We start from the raw sequence: 17,562 nt of genomic DNA, 5'->3' as shown, positions 1-17,562 counted from the left end.
TGCTGAGCAGAACAGTGAGATTGGCAGCAGCATCTGGAGCTCTCCAGTGAGAGAGAATTTCAAGGAAGCTCAAGCAGAGCCCACATGCAGCTACAGAACAACTGAGGGTCACCAATAAAGTGTAGCCTCCTTGAAGGCAGGGACCATGCCATTTTATCTTGATTTCTCTAGTAACTCAGAATCCAACTCATGAGTTAAATTGATTTGGATTTTCAAGCTCAACACAGGATTGTGGGATCATACACAGAGATCAGTGAGTTCCTTCCCTTTAATTTATAAATGAGAAAACTGAGGGCCATTGAGATTAGATGGCATACCTATACCTGACATGCAGGTATAATGATTACTCTCTCACTAGACCCTTACAAGAACTCTGGATAGTCAGTGTTATTATTACAAATGAGGAAACTGAGGCAAACAGACATCGAGACTTGCCCAAGTTCTTACAGCTAAGACATTTCATGCCATCACATGTAAATTCTGATGATTTGACTCACATTTTGACCACCTGATAAATTCTGCCAATTTCTAATAACCGTGGTTACTCATAATAATGGACTTCATGACACAATTGATGTCATACCAAGGAGACAAAAGAGGGGAAAGATACATATGGACAACATTAGCTTTTTTTTCCCTGTCCAGGGTTGTGCTGCAGTCAGCTCAAATTGACTTGGAAAGTTGATTGTTAAATTTCCAGTGTCAGCATTTACTGGAAGTAGGACAACACTATAAAACAGGGCTTAGTTTATTGTTTTGTTGATATCTAAACTTAAGAAAATGATGAACAAAATATCAGTGATACAGATTAAATGTAAAAGTAGGTTGTACATATATTTTTTTTCCTGGAAAGTTAGTTATTAAACATTTATTAGCATATCCCTGGCTCTTACAAGTCTACATAGTAAACAAACAGCATTTCCTCCCAAGAAAATCTTCTAACTACAAAGCTTCTCATATCACAGTATATAAGTTTAAGGTATCCAGTTTGTCTCATAATGCTGATCCTGCTTTCCACATTAAGATTCATTTCTTCATTGATATGTTTACTAAATAGTATATACTAAAACAGTACATTATTCTTGCTGTGAAGATGATAATTAGCCTACTACCACATGCTCTCACAACTATGCTTCCTCCAACCTGAATACTCCCTTCCACTAATATTTGGTTTTCAGTCTCATTTTTTTTTATTATCAAACTCCTATATCATAATGCCAGTCATAGACAGCTGCCTGAAGGAGATACCATCCTTCTGGTCATCTCCATTTAGGATTCAGAATTGCTTACAATGTGACCCTCTCCCTTATTCCCATGACAACTCTCATCCCTACCTTCACCACACATCTTGCATCTTCCTTTTCCTCAGGGCCTCTTCAGGAGTCTTTCTAAGGTTTAGAGTCAGAAGATCTGAGTTTAAATCCAATTTCAGACACTTCTTATCTGTGTGACCTTAAGGAAGACGTCACTCAGGTTTAGCTTTCTCACTTATAAAATAAGGCATTAATCATGGCATGTACTGTTACAGCTAGATGGTGCACTGGATAGAGCACTAGCCCTGAAGTCAGGAGAACCCCAGTTCAAATCTGACCTCAGACACTTAATACTTCCTAGCTGTGTGACCCTGAGGAAGTCACTTAACCCTGATTGCCTCAGCAAAAAAAAAAGCATCTACCTATAGAGTTGCTGTGAACATTAAGTAACATGTAATGCCCCTTTCTTCCCAGCTCCCTAGGTGTGTTGTCTCCATCTATTAGGATAGAAGCTCACTGGGTCAGCGAGGTAGCATTTGAATAAGTCGATCCAGTGTTCTGGATAGAGTACTGGCCCTGGAGTCAGAAGTCCTTCCTAGCTGTGTGACTGAGAGCAAGTCACTTAATACCCCAATTGCCTCAAAAAGAAAAAAGAATGGACATTCATTGAGAGCAAGGAGTGGCTTTATTTTCACTTGTATTTTTATCTCCAGCATTTAGCAGAGAATCTAGTACACTGGAATGCCTTAATAAATTCTTCCTCCCTTCCTTCTGTCTTTTCTTCTTTATCACCTCAAGCCTGGACTGTTATAACAACCTCCTAATTAGATTCCTGGTGTCCAAACTCTCTTCTCCTCGATCCATTCTTTGTTATTCAATCACATGTTTTAGTTGTGACAATCCTTCATGACCCCGTTTGGGGTTTTCTTGGCAGATACTGGAGTGTTCTGCCATTTCCTTCTGCAGCTCATTTTCCAGATGGGGAAACTGAGGTAAACAGGCATTACATGATTTGTCCAGAGTCACACAGCTAGGAAATACCTGAGGCCAGATTTAAACTCACAAAGATGAGTCTATCTGACTCCAGGACTCAGCACTGTATCCACTATGCCACTTACTGTCCTAATCTATCTTCTCTGTGTCTGGGAAAAATTATCTTCCAGAAGTTTATGTCCAAACATGTTACTTTTCTTTTCAAGAGCCCTCATTGACTGCTCATTATTTCCAAATAAAATAAAACTCCTAAAAAAAATAAAATTAAAATCTTTTACACTTTGACTTCAGCCTACCTTTCAGGCTTTTCCCACACGAACCTATTAAACTTTAGATACTTTTAAAGATTTATCTAATAAAATTGCAATCAATGCTGGTAAAAAAAATAAAATAGCAATAAAAGCATAGCTCTTGAAATTTTCCCAAAATGTTGATAATCTGAACCAATATCTTTTCTTTTGTCTGTTTCACATTTTTTCCAGTCAAGGAGTTTGTTTTAAAAGGTCAGTCCCAACCTCTTATATTTGCATATAATGCCTTCTAATTGACTTTTAGCCTTTACTATAATTCAACATTGATTCTGACCTTTTCTACAACTAGTCAAAGATTTGACTGCATATAGACAGCTTACTTTGAAATGACACCCATACTGGAAGCCTGCCATTTCCAAACTACCAAGATAAAATCAATTTCATTTTTGTGATGCTGTTCAATTATTTACATGTAAGTTACAACTTACCTAATAATAATAATATTATTAATTTTTCAGACATTAGACAAGAGTTACTCAATTTTAAACGTTTCTGCTAAGTGTCACACTATATCAAACCGAATTCAAGTAAGGTTGTCATAAAACAAGATGCTTCTATCCAAATATATAACCACTGTCAGGTTCATTCTGAGGATGCTACTTCTTTTGATATATCAAGACTTTCCAGTTGTCAGTGCATCTCAAACTTAATAAGATACTGAATTTGAATGTATTTATCTGGGGAAAAATATTTTTAAACTATGGGAAAAGATTTCTGAACCAATACTATGCTGATATGATATTTAGTAAAATTCAAATAAGGCAATTGTCAAACAGTAAAATGTTGTTGTCATTCAATCTCATCTGACTATTCATCACCTGATTTGGAGTTTTCTTGGCAAAGATCCTGGAGTGGTTTGCTATTTACTTCTCCAGCTTTTACAGATGAGGAAACTAAGGCAAACAGGAATAAGTGATTTATCCAGAATCACAAAGCTTAGTAACGATCTGAGGTCCCACTTAGACTCAAGGTTTCCTGAATCCAGGCCTGGCACTTTATCCACTGTGCCACCTAACTGCCCCTATCTGGACCATTACTAAAGCCTCAGTCATCACAGCAAAACAAAGATATATTTGAATGGTATAGAGGATGCACATAGTAAAGTGTTCAAATCAGGAGAGATCTAAGAGGCCCTGGAGTTCAGTTAACTTTGGACTTGGAAATTGTATTTGGGTTCATGTGTCATGTTTCACATTTCCTGGATGACTCTGGATGAATCACTGAATAACTCTGTTTAGCATCCTTATCTATCAAATGAGAGGATTAGGCTGAATGATCTTTAAGGGTCCTTTCAATGATAACATTCTATATCCCAGCCACAAGTTCTTAATCTGAAGCAGAAGGAATTCTTTGTTGCTAAGCAAAGAAGCTGGTCCTCCCTTTCAGTTCTGCGAAAAAGCAGCACAGCTGTCTACTCCTTTGTGGCTTGGGCAAGCTTACAGAAAATGAGTAGCAGCAAGGGTAGGAAACTTTTTAACCTTAGTACTTGGGGCCTGGACCTAATGAAATGGCCCCCGACATACTTAAAATGATCATAATTGGCCATAGGCTTTATAAAGATAGGTTGGCAGTAACAGTGAAATATGATCATGATAAAATAGGACTGTACTACAAGAAATGATGAGCAGGATGCTCTCAGAAAAACCTGAAAAGTCTTACAAGGGCTGGTGCAAAATGAAATGTACTGTGTACAAAATAACAACAACATTCTGAGATTATTAACTGTGACTGACTTAGTATTCTCAGCAAAGATTTATGATGAAAAATGTTATCCATCCCCAAAGAAAGAACTCATGGTGTCTGAATACAGATTGAAGCATACTTTTTTAAACTTTATTTTACTTGAGAGTTCTTTTTGTCTATGTTTTCTTTCACAACATGACTATGGAAATGTTTTGTGTGACTATACATAACCTATATCAACTTGCTTTTCTTCTCAATAGGAATGAGAGTGGGAAAAGAGGGAGAGAACCTGGAACCCAAAATTTTAAAAATTGTTTTTAAATGTAACTGAGGGAAAATAAAATACCAAATAAAAATAAGTAGAATGAAAAATACTTATCACTGAAAAAATAGACTAATATTCATTTTTCACATGCTTCTTGGTAGGGCTAGCTTTAGAAAGAACCTCAGATAGACAATTCTAGTGCAAAATCTTGTTTTTATAGATGAGAACACAGAAGCTTGCCCAAGTTTCAATGTTAAGTGTTCAAAGCGAGATTTGAATTCACATCTTCTGATCCCCAAAATAGCTTTTTCCACTGTACCATATTGCCTTCTTATGTATACACTTACGTGTGTACACGTTGTATCTTCCAATAGAATGCTAGCTCCTTATAAATAAGGACTTTTGAATTTTTGCCTAGGTCCCCCTAGCACAGTGCTTGGCATGTGATAGGTACTTAGCAGGTGTTTGTTCAGTGACAGGCATTAAGTATCTACTGACATTAGACTTGATAGTATCAAGCTAAAGGGCACAGAGGATCAAGTACCTTGAGCTTGAGTTCAGATCTGACTTCAGAAAAATACTAGCTGTGTAAGCAAAAGTCACTGAATCTTTGACTCAGTTTCCTCATGTATAAAATGGGGATAATAATAGCACCTCCTTCCCAGGGTAAAAGTGTGAATATCATATGAGATAATAATAGCAAAATTCTTAGCAAAGTGCCTGGCACATAATAAGTACCATATAACTATTAACTAATGTCATTGTTGTTAGCTATGCTACAGTGGCAGAGGAAAATTCTATGTAAATTGCAAGGGAAATTGGGAAGGGAGGTCTAAAATGAATAGTTCATCATGTACATTATAGTTCTAGGGATTTATCATCGGGAGGATAGGAAAGTACAAGGAGATATCTTGACATCAGCAGTGAAAGAAAATGAAAAGTGGATACAGTTAGATTATTGAATTTCTGCTTGTGAAGAAGTTTCCATTAGTATATGATCATATACTAGTTTATGATTAAATGTATTTGATCAGATCAGAAGGATCTCTTTAGCCCTCGTAGTGAAATTAAGCCTTATTCCCTAATCTTAACTGATGTAGTCACAACAGACAGATATTGCAGCCATAGCAGATAGCCATGAAGATAAACCAACAGATCTTTCTGCAAGAAGAGAAAAGACTAAGGACAAATGCTTTTGGCAATCATGGAAGACAGAGAATTTTGCAGAACCCTACGGAAAATACATGGTATTCATTTTTCTGCCAGTCTCTATCCAAAAGACAGGGTCTGGGGGAGTACTTCTTAAATTTCTAAATTATCAAGGAGAATGTAATTTTTCTTGAGCAACAGAAGAATTCTATCAGAAAGGAAACGAGAGGAAAACGATTGTCAAGAGCCAGAAGGTAATATCAAGAGAGTGGAAGGTAAAAGAATATAACAAAGACAAGGAAGGAGAGAATAATAATTTGAACATCAGATGTGAAGCAGTCATAGGAACTTAACAAAAGCTGAAGAAGTAGCAAAAACACACAAAAGAACTATACAAGAAAGATTTTAATATCATCAATAAACTTGATGGTGTGATTACTAATCTAGAGCCAGACATCCTAGAGAATAAAGTCAAGTTGGGCCTCAGAAAGCACTGCTAACAATAAGGCTAGTGGGAAGTGACAAAATTCCAGCTGAGCTATTTAAAATTCTAAAGAGGATGTTGTTAAAGTGTTGCACTCAATATGCCAGAAAATTTGAAAAATCTCAAAAGTGGCCACTGGATTAGAAAAAATCAGTTTATTTCCCAATCCTATGAAAGTCAATACCAAGAAAGGTTCAAATTACTGAACACTTACACTCATCTCATGTGCCAACCAGTTAGGTTTTAGCAGTGTATGACCCCAGAATTATCAGAAGAGCAGGCTGTTTTTCAAAGTGGCAAAGGAGCTAGAAACCAAATTACTAATATTTGCTGGATTATGAAAAAAGCAAGAGAGTTGCAGAAAAACATCTTCTTCACTGACTCCTCCTTGATTGTGTGGATCACAACAAAATGTGGCAAGTCCTCAGAGATGGGAGTACCAGTTCGTCTCATTTGTCTCCTGAGGAACCCAATGCAGCCCAAGAAGCAACACTTAGAACTGAACATAGAACAACGGATTGGTGTATGATTGGAAAAGAAATGTGCCAAGTCTATTTGTTGTCACTCTTTATTTAATTTACATACACAGAACATCATGCAAATAACAGGCTAGATAGTCAAAAGTCAGAATTGCTGGGAAAAATCACTGACTGGAATTAAGTGTCTGCTGTTATTAAATTTGACAGCAGTGTCCAGCCTGAAGTCAGGAAGACTCATATTTGCAGACAATGACACTCTGATGGCAAAAAGAAAAGAGGAATTAAGAAACCTCTTGATGAGGGTGAAAGAGGAGAGTGTAAAATCTGACTCAAAGCTTAACATAAAAATAAAACTAAAATCTTGGCAACTGGTCTCACCACTTCCTGGCAAATAGAAGGAAAAGAAATGGAAATAGTGTCAGATTTTATATTCTTGGGCTCAGAGATCACTGCAACTACATCCACGAAATTAAGTCTTGTTCCTTGGAAGGAATGCTATGGCCAATCTGGACAGCATGGTGTCATAAAATGACAATGAAAGCAAAGACATCACCTTGCTGATAAAAGTTATAGAGGCAAAGCTAAGGTGTTTCTAATAGGAAGATATGGATGGAAGAATTGAACTACAAAAGAAAATTAAGTACCATAGAATCAATGCTTTCAATTTATGGTTCTGGAAAGGGTGTGAGAGTCCCTTGGACAGCAAGGAAATCAGTCAAGATTTAAAGAAATGAATTCAAGCTATTCAGTATTCATTTAGTTAAATAAATTCAAGCTAGTTAGTATTCATTAGATCACTTACTAGAAGCTGAAGCTTAAATACTTCATCCACATGAGAAGATGGACTGAGAAGATGGACTCAATAGAAAAGACCCTAATGTTTAGGAAAAGTAAAAGTAAAAAGGGGATGGCAGAGGATGAGATGGATAGATGGGATCGTGGAAGCAATTGTCCATGAATTTGGACAGACTTCAAAAGATACCAAAGGATAAAAAAGTCTGGAATATTATAGTCCATGGGATTACAAAGAGTCAGACATTATTGGACAAAAGTCAGCAATAAGGCAATCTCTACATAAGAGGAAATAGTAGGTTCTCAGGATGAAGTGATTTCTTATATGACAGAGAATATGGAATAGCAAGCATCATTAGGTGAGAGTTCTTTTGGAAAGATCAGAGAAAGGAGAGATCATGGTAACTTAGTGAATAATTCCCTATTCAGGGGTACCAAAACAGCTGTGTCAGTCTGACATCAATTATAAAGAGTCCTCCTGTCTTCTCATGATATGTAAACTAACAGAAGGCCTCCTAAGATTTTTTACATTCAACCATCATCATCTATTGTTGGGGATTCCTTGTAGAGCTGTAAGCTTTCCACTAAAGGAAACCTAGAAAGAAGAACTAAGATTGACAAATCCTGAATAACTTAGGGACACAGGTTATGTTTTCATCACTTTGGCCAGACGATTCAGAAGAAAAGTCATAGTGCATAGTGAACATTTGGCTAAAAATAGGATTCTCTTGGTTGATATCTGAGAATCTGGTTTTCTGAATCGCAACTTTAAATGACAGCCAGTAATGTGATAATAATAAAAACTGGAGACTTGAAAACCTTTTCTTTTTGAGAAGATTTAAAATTAGAAAGGGAGGGAAAGGTAGAAAAATTATCCATATATACTTGATTACATTGAGAATTATATAGAGGAAGGAGAATTTCAGAAGAGAAGTGAAAGCAATTTCTAAGAGAATTATCGCAAAAAAATAAAAACAGAAAACATAATTTCATATATTTATACCAAGGCCCAAAGTATGAGTAAATAACAGAAATGTATATCCAAATTCATGAAGGAACATGACCTAGAATAACCTAGATTTGGTGGATTGAGACCCATGGCCAAAATATAAGTTTGAAAGGGTCTATCTTTTTCAGGAAAGACAGAATAAAGAGGTGGAGAAAGCATAGTAGTAGTTTATGTTTCCTAAAGAAGGGAAAGGCTTAGAAAGAAAACAGCAACTGTTTTCTAGTATTTAAAGAACTATAATGTCTCAAAAGTTTCATCATAGAAAGTTGGAAAAGAGCCCCATTTGGCATATTGCATGCCTACTTTAAGATCATATTTATAAAAGAAGAAAAGTCTTACTGGAAGGTCAGAAAGAAGCTCCCATCGTCTCATTATGTGGACAAAGTATTTACATTTTAGCTTCTAGTGAGTGATCTACTTACTTGAAGGAACTTAAAGGTTCTACTGAAGAGAAACAGTGATGTTTGGACTAGGAATAGTGGACTATGTATGTGTGGTGAGGGTGGGGAGTTTTAAGGACAAAATGAGAAGATGAGAAGTTTTAAAGTAGTTTGTAGTGAAAGTGAACTGGCGAGGGAAAAGAAGAAATTTTTAAAATTTAGATTCCAGGAAAGGAAATATTTCCCAACAGGGAGAGTTTTTCAGAAATATAATGAACTGGGAGAAAGTAGATTCTCCACCCCCAAAGATCTTTAAAAAGAGATTACATGATTATTTGTTAGGTATGTGATTGAGAGGGTTCCTGTTCAGGTGTGAATTAGCCTACACAGATAGTTTCCAAGGTCCACATCACCAGAGGAGAAAAATACATTCATTTTGCAGAAGAAAATTGAGGGGCTCCTTGGAAATTAAGTGCTAGATGTGCATTTCACTTTTCCATGAACCAGCGTCTCTGATTATGCTTATAGAGTCATAAAGAAAAAGAGGGAAATTACCAGTTAGGTGAGTCCTCAGAACAAAGAGGGCACCAACACTCTGCAAGAAGGCCTTTAGTTCAAAACTAGGATTTCTCACAGATTTGGGAATATATTCAGTGTGAGTTACCAAGATCTTTATCAACAAAGCACAGAATGCTAAGAACCTTGGATTCTGTTCTTTTGTGAGATAAATGTCTGCTACAAGCATATGTCTGGGTAGTCCCTCGTGAATTGTCTAAAGAACAAAACACAAGACAATGGCTGGTGAGATTTACCATTTTAGAATGTAAGTGAAGTTCATACCAGCGTAATTGCTTTTTAATCTGAAACCTCTAGCCCTAGAATTGTTTTGTTTAGTCATGAAGTCCTGTAAATAAATTTATTTTAAATAAAGGTCATAATTTACAGACAGAGCTAAACCTTCCCTTCTGAGACACCAAGAATTATAAAGGGAGAATGTGGACCTTATGTCCTTTGCAAATAGCATATTTTGTCCAGTCCAAATTTATTTGAGTTCAGTCTAAATACTATATTTGGAAAATTGAAAACAAATAGGACCAAAATATTATTTACCATATGAAAAATTCATTTGGGGACTGAAGGTAGAGCAGAAAGAGGGCTGGTGTATTGTCTGGTATTTTAGTTTGTCTTATAAAGGTGTAGGCATTTTTTCTTTTTAGAGATTTATAGAGTTCTATCCCTCTTCAAGTGATCGCAAATAGACATCTGTACAGTAGACAGCAACACATGATTTGCATTTATTTTATAAGTGCATATCAGAAATGAAAAATATGAAATAAAAAAGTAAAGAAGTCAGCTTTTAAGGTTATACTTTTTTTTAAGTTATACTTTTTTTTCCTAAAAGGGGCCAGGTTTACAATACTGGGATAGGCAAAATAGCCAACTAATTTGTACATTTAGTCAACAAATGTACAAATATAGTCAATTTAGTCAATAAATGTACAAAAAGTCCTGAAATTTTCATTTCTAAAATATTTTATTGATACTTTGTGTTCTTTTATAACTATTATCACCATCACTTCTCACTCATCTAATTCTAGTTTGAACCATCTTTTTCAACAAAGAAAATGAATTAAGTAAAAATGTTTCATGGAGGGGGAAAAAAGAAGAAGATATATTGGCTGCAAAGAACAAAATGTGAAACAATTGATTGCATATTATAAAGAAACAAATATAGCTTGATGGAAAGAAATTAGACATTTCTAGACATTAAAAGCTGTACCAAAATTATTTTCTCATCTGAATCTTCAAACAAAGGCTGGAAGACCATATGATAAGACATGGAGAGTATTTTGGGCTAGTCTAGACTAGGTGATCTTTGAGTTCTTTTTGAGTTTGAGATTCCTGCATGTTCAGCAGTTTTTCTGATGTATAAGTTTTGTGGAAGTACTTGTGTGCCATTTCAGTCTCCCCATACAATCTGGGAAAAACCCCAAGTATTGTGTTTTATTGGTCTAGACATAGATGTGCCATTTATCTTACTATCCAGTAGCTATAGAGATTTGAGCATAGAGTTAGAACAAGTGGACAGTAGGATTATCAACCAATGTCTCTCAATGGGTACCCACAATCTCAGCTGTTTATTGTGTGTCTCATGCTACTAATTGATGTTTTTCCTTTCCTAATAAAGCTTGTACATGCTAGAGCCATTGATCTCTGACAACAGGATACTTGTATCCTGGATAATTATTATTTCCTATTATTTATTTTTTGTGTCATTCTTTTTCATTTTGGGTGGAAAAGATGAAAGGGAAGTAAAGAAATGATGTAATATAGAGAGGGGAAAAGTCATTATCAAACAGAGAAAGGAGATGAAGATGTAATAGAGTAGAAAAGAAAGAAAAGAAAGGCTATGATCAAGCAGAGAAAGATATGAGTATTAATTTCCTTAGGAGACTTTTGCCTTCATATAAAGCATTAAGCAGAAATCTTTGGTTAATATTTATATGCAGATCCCATACCAAAAATATCTTATTTCCTTGAAGCAAAAATAGATATTTTTTTTTTATTTAAAGTAGTAGCTTTGTAAATTATGCCTCTGAATAGAAAATTTAGGAAAATAAAATCTTTTTCCCATCACTTTTCCCAAACTCATTTCTAGGGTTCTTATTCATGAAGACCCCCCCCCAGTTTTTTTCAGGGAAACTTTTCCAGGCATCTTTTTGTCCTCTTCATATTTAAGCATTATGCTGCGTCTAACATAATAAAAGGAGCATAATTTATCATTTCAATAAATTATCCCAAGAATTTGACTGATTTTTCTATATAGTGCCTTGAGCTTTTTGCTGGAAATGTCTTATGTAAATCCAACAAATAAACTCTACTCATTATAACTTTAGGCAGTGCCTAGCATCTCTCTGACAGTCATATTAGAACAGTGTGTCTTAATCAGGATTTGAAGTTTAAAAAGGCAGATATAAACTTGTAGAGTAGTCCCTCACTGCTGCCTTGCTCCATCTTCTTATTAATATCACTGTGGTCAACAACAACCAAAAAATGACATTATTTAATGAAAGTTACAAAATGCCACCACTGTCACATTAATCCTTTTATGTTCACTTCAGGTTGAAGGTGTTTTCTGTGTGGGGTAATGGCATTATTCATGGTTCAAAAAATTGTATTGAAACCCCAGGCAAACTTCCAATCATAGCCACCAATACCCAACTCCCCTATGACTACTTTCCTGAAACATTGGTGAGAAAAGTATTGTACCCAGGGTGAACTTTTTGTATAATATCCTTGAATGATGATCTTGACAAAAAATATTGTTGTAATTCTAGGGCCAGTGTTAGCTAAAGGAATATTATTGATTCTAGATAAAAGATAATGTTTTTTCTTAATGTATAACTTTCTCTACTGCTTAACACCTTGCCGCAATACACCTTGCACCTTTTATATTACAATATATATTATACTTCCAATTTAGGCTGTATTTACATTTGTAATGTATGGCGTGTTCAAAAAGACTACCTCTGGTATGAGGGATTGTTGAGCCCTTCTTAGAGCTAATCATCCACCTTTGGCATCTGCCTGATTTACCTAACAAGTGGCTCCAAGAAGCTGAAGCATGTGCATCAGCTAAAACTCAGTAAACCATCACAGCATATAAGTTAAATCAGGTTGAAGGTAATCAGCAGGCTTCAAGTCTGTTGTTGAGTTAAGGGGATGTCTACCCCAAGTATGTGAAGCCTTTCCCTATCAAAATGAATGGGTGAGAATAATTTGTTCCAATAACCACAAAAGCATATAAATCAGGCCCTGTGGAGCACTTAGAGCTTGGTCAGATATCAAAAATGCCAAGGTAATCCACTGTATCCCAGAAAATCTCCAGTCATCTTTTTTTTCTTTTTTTTTCCATTGTGAGAGTTATCTTTATTGTTCTTTTATTTTCATTTTCAAATGCTTTTTTTATTAAAGCTTTTTTTTATTTTCAAAACATATGCATGGATAATTTTTCAACATTAACCTTTATAAAACCTTGTATTCCAACTTTCCTTCTCCTTCCCCCATCCCCTCCCTTAGATGGCAAGTAATCCAATGTATGTTAAACATGGTAGAAATATATGCTAAATCCAATATGTGCATACATATTTATACAATTATCTTGTTGCTCAAGAAAAATCAGATCAGAAAGGAAAAAATTGAGAAAAAAATAAAATGCAAGCAAGCAACAACAAAAAGAATGAAAATGCTATATTGTGAACCACACTCAGTTCCCACGGTTTTCTCTCTGAGTGTAAATGGCTCTTTTCATCACAAGATCATTGGAACTGGTCTGAATCATCTCATTGTTGAGGAGTCATGTCCATCAGAATTGATCATCATATAATCTTCTTGTTGCTCAATCACCAGACATCTTGACGTTTGTCCTGACACTGAATTCAATAGTCAGGCAGAAAGAGTGACACTGACAACTTTGTGCAACTTTGCCTCACCTAAATCCAATTCACATAGGAGTCAATTGTGATGTCATTGGTCCTCTTCAAAATGAAGGAAGTATAAGTACTAAAATATTTATAGCAGCTCTTTTTGTATAGACTAAGAATTGCACATCAAAGGAATGGCCATCAATTGGGGAATGGCTAAGCAAAGTATGATATTTAATTGTAATGGAATATTATTGTGCTGTAAGAAATGACAAGCATGATAATTTCAGACAAACCTGGAAAGACTTGCACAAACATACATGCATAGTGAAATGAACAGAACAAGAACTTTATACTCAATAACAACATTATCCAATGAAGAACTGAGAATGAGTCAGCTCTTCTCAGCAATACAATGATCCAAGAAAATCCCAGAAGACTAATGATGAAGCATACTATCCACCTCCAGAGAAAGAATTGATGTTGATTGAATACAGACTAAGCATGCTATTTTTCACTTTCCTTCTTTCTTTTTTCTTTTATTTGAATCATCTTATACATGATTAATATGGAAAAGATTTACATAATTGCACATATATAACCTGTATCTGATTGCTTAGGCAAATGTATAACCTATATCTGATCGCTTACTGTTTCAAGGAGTAGGGAGGAGAGGGGGAAAGGAAGAGAGAATTTGGAATTCAAAACTTTAAATAAAAAATGCTTTAAAATTGGGGAGGAAAAGAAAATGAAGAACAACAATAAAAAGTGAAAAATGACCAGTTAAATGTTTGAGACCATCTAAGGCAATTAATTTCAATAGTTAATTATTTCAGAAAAGAAAAACCACACACATTTAAATCCCTAAAATGGACATATTCTTATAGATAGAATGTGTATCTAGATCAAATGCTATCAAAAAAGGAAAAGAATTTTACAATGTCATTCTTCCCTAACTGGTGTTCACTAGATATTCTACAAAAACTTATTTCATTTTTATTTATAAAAATCTGATCTCAACCAAAAAGCAACTTCTGCTCCCAAAGCACAGGGATGATTTATACTGTCCAATGCATTCCAGATATGCCTCTCATTTGCATGATTAAATTAACACTTGTGAATCCATTTGATATTTGGTTGGTTTTTTATTGCCATTAGAATATATTGTATGAATGGAAAATGGATTGTCACATCTTTCTAATAACTGATACCACTCCCCAACCTTTGAAAATTCACAGGGTTATTACCTGGTCACTTGGTCTTTTTCTCCTCTCTTTCAAAGGACAGATCCTTTTCATATGTCCTTTACCTATTGAATCAACCACTGTTTCAAATGACTGGCTCCAAACTGGGTTGCTCTATTTATATGTAGTCCCACAGGTCATGACTGATTGATTCTCTTCAATCAAATCTCAAGAAGTCTCCTATGTGACATCATCTGCTTTCATCCATTTACCCAAAGCTCCTGTGATCCTTTCAAATTAATTAAGGACAACTAATTTACTTTTGATCGATTTTATCAAAATATGTGGGCTTTCTTTGATTAACAGTATAATTTTCTTCCAAAATGGCTGGAACAACTCACAACTCCCTCAAAAGTATAACCCACAATCTCTCCAGTATTTAACCATTTAAAATTTTTATCATCTTCACCAATCTGATAAATATGAAATGAAACTTCAGAGTTGTTTTAATTTGCATTTCTATTAATATTAGTTATTTGGAAAATTATTTCATGTGTGATAAGGGACTGGGATTCTTTTTTTTTTTGAAAACTGTGTTTCATAATTTCTAATCACTTGGTTTTTTATTTCTTATCTTGTTCTTATATATTTGTATTAATTACCCATACATCTTAGAAATAGGCGTACACATGTGCACATATATAAATACATAGATATACACACACCTTTATCAAATATATTTGCTGTGAAAATGTATTTCCCATGCCTTTTTTTGTTTCCTTGTCTGAAATAATGATTGTCAGTATGAATTTTCTGGATTCAGCTGAGGCATAATAGATTCTACTTCACGCATTGTGACTCTAGAGGAATTTTTATATTTTCGACATGTTTCTTTTAAATACTACATGGTTTTCATTTGCTTTATGAGCCATTCTATCACATTCTTATTTCATAGGTTAGTTTGTCCTATTCACATTTACCATTAAGATTGTTAGATTAGAAAATTGGAAATTAGTATGGCAGAAACTAGGCATTGACCCACACTTAACACCGTACACCAAGATAAGGTCAAAATGGGTTCATGACCTAGGCATAAAGAATGAGATTATAAATAAATTGGAAGAGCATAGGATAGTTTACCTCTCAGACCTGTGGAAGAGAAAGGAATTTATGACCAAAGAAGAACTAGTGATCACTATTGGCCACAAAATAGAAAATTTTGATTATATCAAATTGAAAAGTTTTTGTACAAACAAAACAAATGCAAACAAGATTAGAAGGGAAACAATAAACTGGGAAAACATTTTTACAATCAAAGGTTCTGATAAAGGCCTCATTTCCAAAATATATAGAGAATTGACTCTAATCTATAAGAAATCAAACCATTCACCAATTGATAAATGGTCAAAGGATATGAACAGACAATTCTCAGACGAAGAAATTGAAACTATTTATAGATATATGAAAATGTGCTCCAAGTCATTATTAATCAGAGAAATGCAAATTAAGACAACTCTGAGATACCACTACACACCTGTCAGATTGGCTAAAGTGACAGGGAAAGATAATGTGGAATGTTGGAGGGGATGTGGGAAAACAGGGACACTAATGCATTGTTGGTAGAATTGTGAACACATCCAGCCATTCTGGAGAGCAATTTGGAACTATGCTCAAAAAGTTATCAAACTGTGCATACTCTTTGATCCAGCAGTGTTTCTACTGGGCTTATACCCCAAAGAGATCATAAAGAAGGGAAAGGGACCTGTATGTGCCAAAATGTTTGTGGCAGCCCTGTTTGTAGTGGCTAGAAACTGGAAAATGAAAGGATGCCCATCAATTGGAGAATGGCTGAGTAAATTGTGGTATATGAACGTTATGGAATATTATTGTTCTGTAAGGAATGACCAGCAGGATGAATACAGAGAGGACTGGCAAGACTTACATGAACTGATGCTAAGTGAAATGAGCAGAACCAGGAGATCATTATATACCTCAACAACAATACTGTATGAGGATGTATTCTGATGGAAGTGGCTCTCTTCGATAAAGAGAGCTAATTCAGTTTCAATTGATCAAAGATGGACAGAAGCAGCTACACCCAAAGAAAGAACACTGGGAAATGAATATAAACTGCTTGCATTCTTGTTTTTCTTCCTGGGTTATTTTTACCTTCTGAATTCAATTCTCCCTGTGCAACAAGAGAACTGTTCGGTTCTGCACACATACATTGTATCTAGGATATACTGTAACCTATTCAACATGTAAAGGACTGCTTGCCATCTGGGGGAGGGGGTGGAGAGAGGGAGGGGAAAAATCAGAACAGAAGTGAGTGCAAGGGATAATGCTGTAAAAAATTACCCTGGCATGGGTTTTATCAATAAAAAGTTATTTAAAAAAAAAAAGATTGTTAGATTAGGGTTTTTTTTCCCTATCACATCCTGTAATAATGGTTTTTCTCTTTTTTAAACCATGCCTTTTCAAAGGGAATAAAAAAGGAGAAAAGAAAAAAGAGAGATGACCATCTCCAGTTAATTGAAGTTGGAATAAACTCATCCCAATTCCCTTCTCTAACTCTTGCCTTCCAACCAGATTACTAGGCTTTTTTCTCTTTCTGTATCTGTTTCTATCTCTACCCTTATTTTAGCTGTCTTTCTCCCTAACCTTTCATAATTAGCTTCTCCTATATGAAATTTGTTTTATTGTGACTGTTTCCTTCGCTGCCTTCTCTCTTTAAAACTCCTCTCCCTTTTCCTGTTCTCACCTAATTCCCTATTCACTTTATAATATTTCTATACCTGACTCTTCCCCTCTCCAGGCTCCAGTGCAAGTGAGATTTATGAAATTCTCTATTCCTCTTAACCCTTACCTCCATGCTTTTGGCACCCCAATTACTTTTTAAAAATACTAAGTCCTACATGAACTGATGCTAAGTGAAATGAGCATAACCAGGAGATCATTATGTACCTCAACAACGATACTGTATGAAGATGTATTCTGATGGAAGTGGATTTCTTTGACAAAGAGACCTAACTCAGTTTCAATTGGTCAATGATGGACAGAAGCAGCTACACCCAAAGAAAGAACACTGGGAAATGAATGTAAACTGTTTGCATTTTTGTTTTTCTTCCTGGGTTATTTCTACCTTCTGAATCCAAT

General features: G+C 35.2%; 1 protein-coding gene across 1 annotated transcript in view; it reads left to right on the top strand.

Annotated features, from left to right (window-relative positions):
- The window catches only part of PRKN (parkin RBR E3 ubiquitin protein ligase), a 1,934,491-nt gene that overhangs the window by 1,826,775 nt on the left and 90,154 nt on the right, over positions 1–17,562 (top strand). The gene's annotated exons all lie outside the window — the stretch shown is intronic.

This window comes from Antechinus flavipes, chromosome 4 (genome assembly GCF_016432865.1).
Source record: "Antechinus flavipes isolate AdamAnt ecotype Samford, QLD, Australia chromosome 4, AdamAnt_v2, whole genome shotgun sequence".
In the NCBI taxonomy this organism is placed as follows: Eukaryota; Metazoa; Chordata; class Mammalia; order Dasyuromorphia; family Dasyuridae; genus Antechinus; species Antechinus flavipes.
This window is presented reverse-complemented; position numbering and strand designations above follow the sequence as displayed.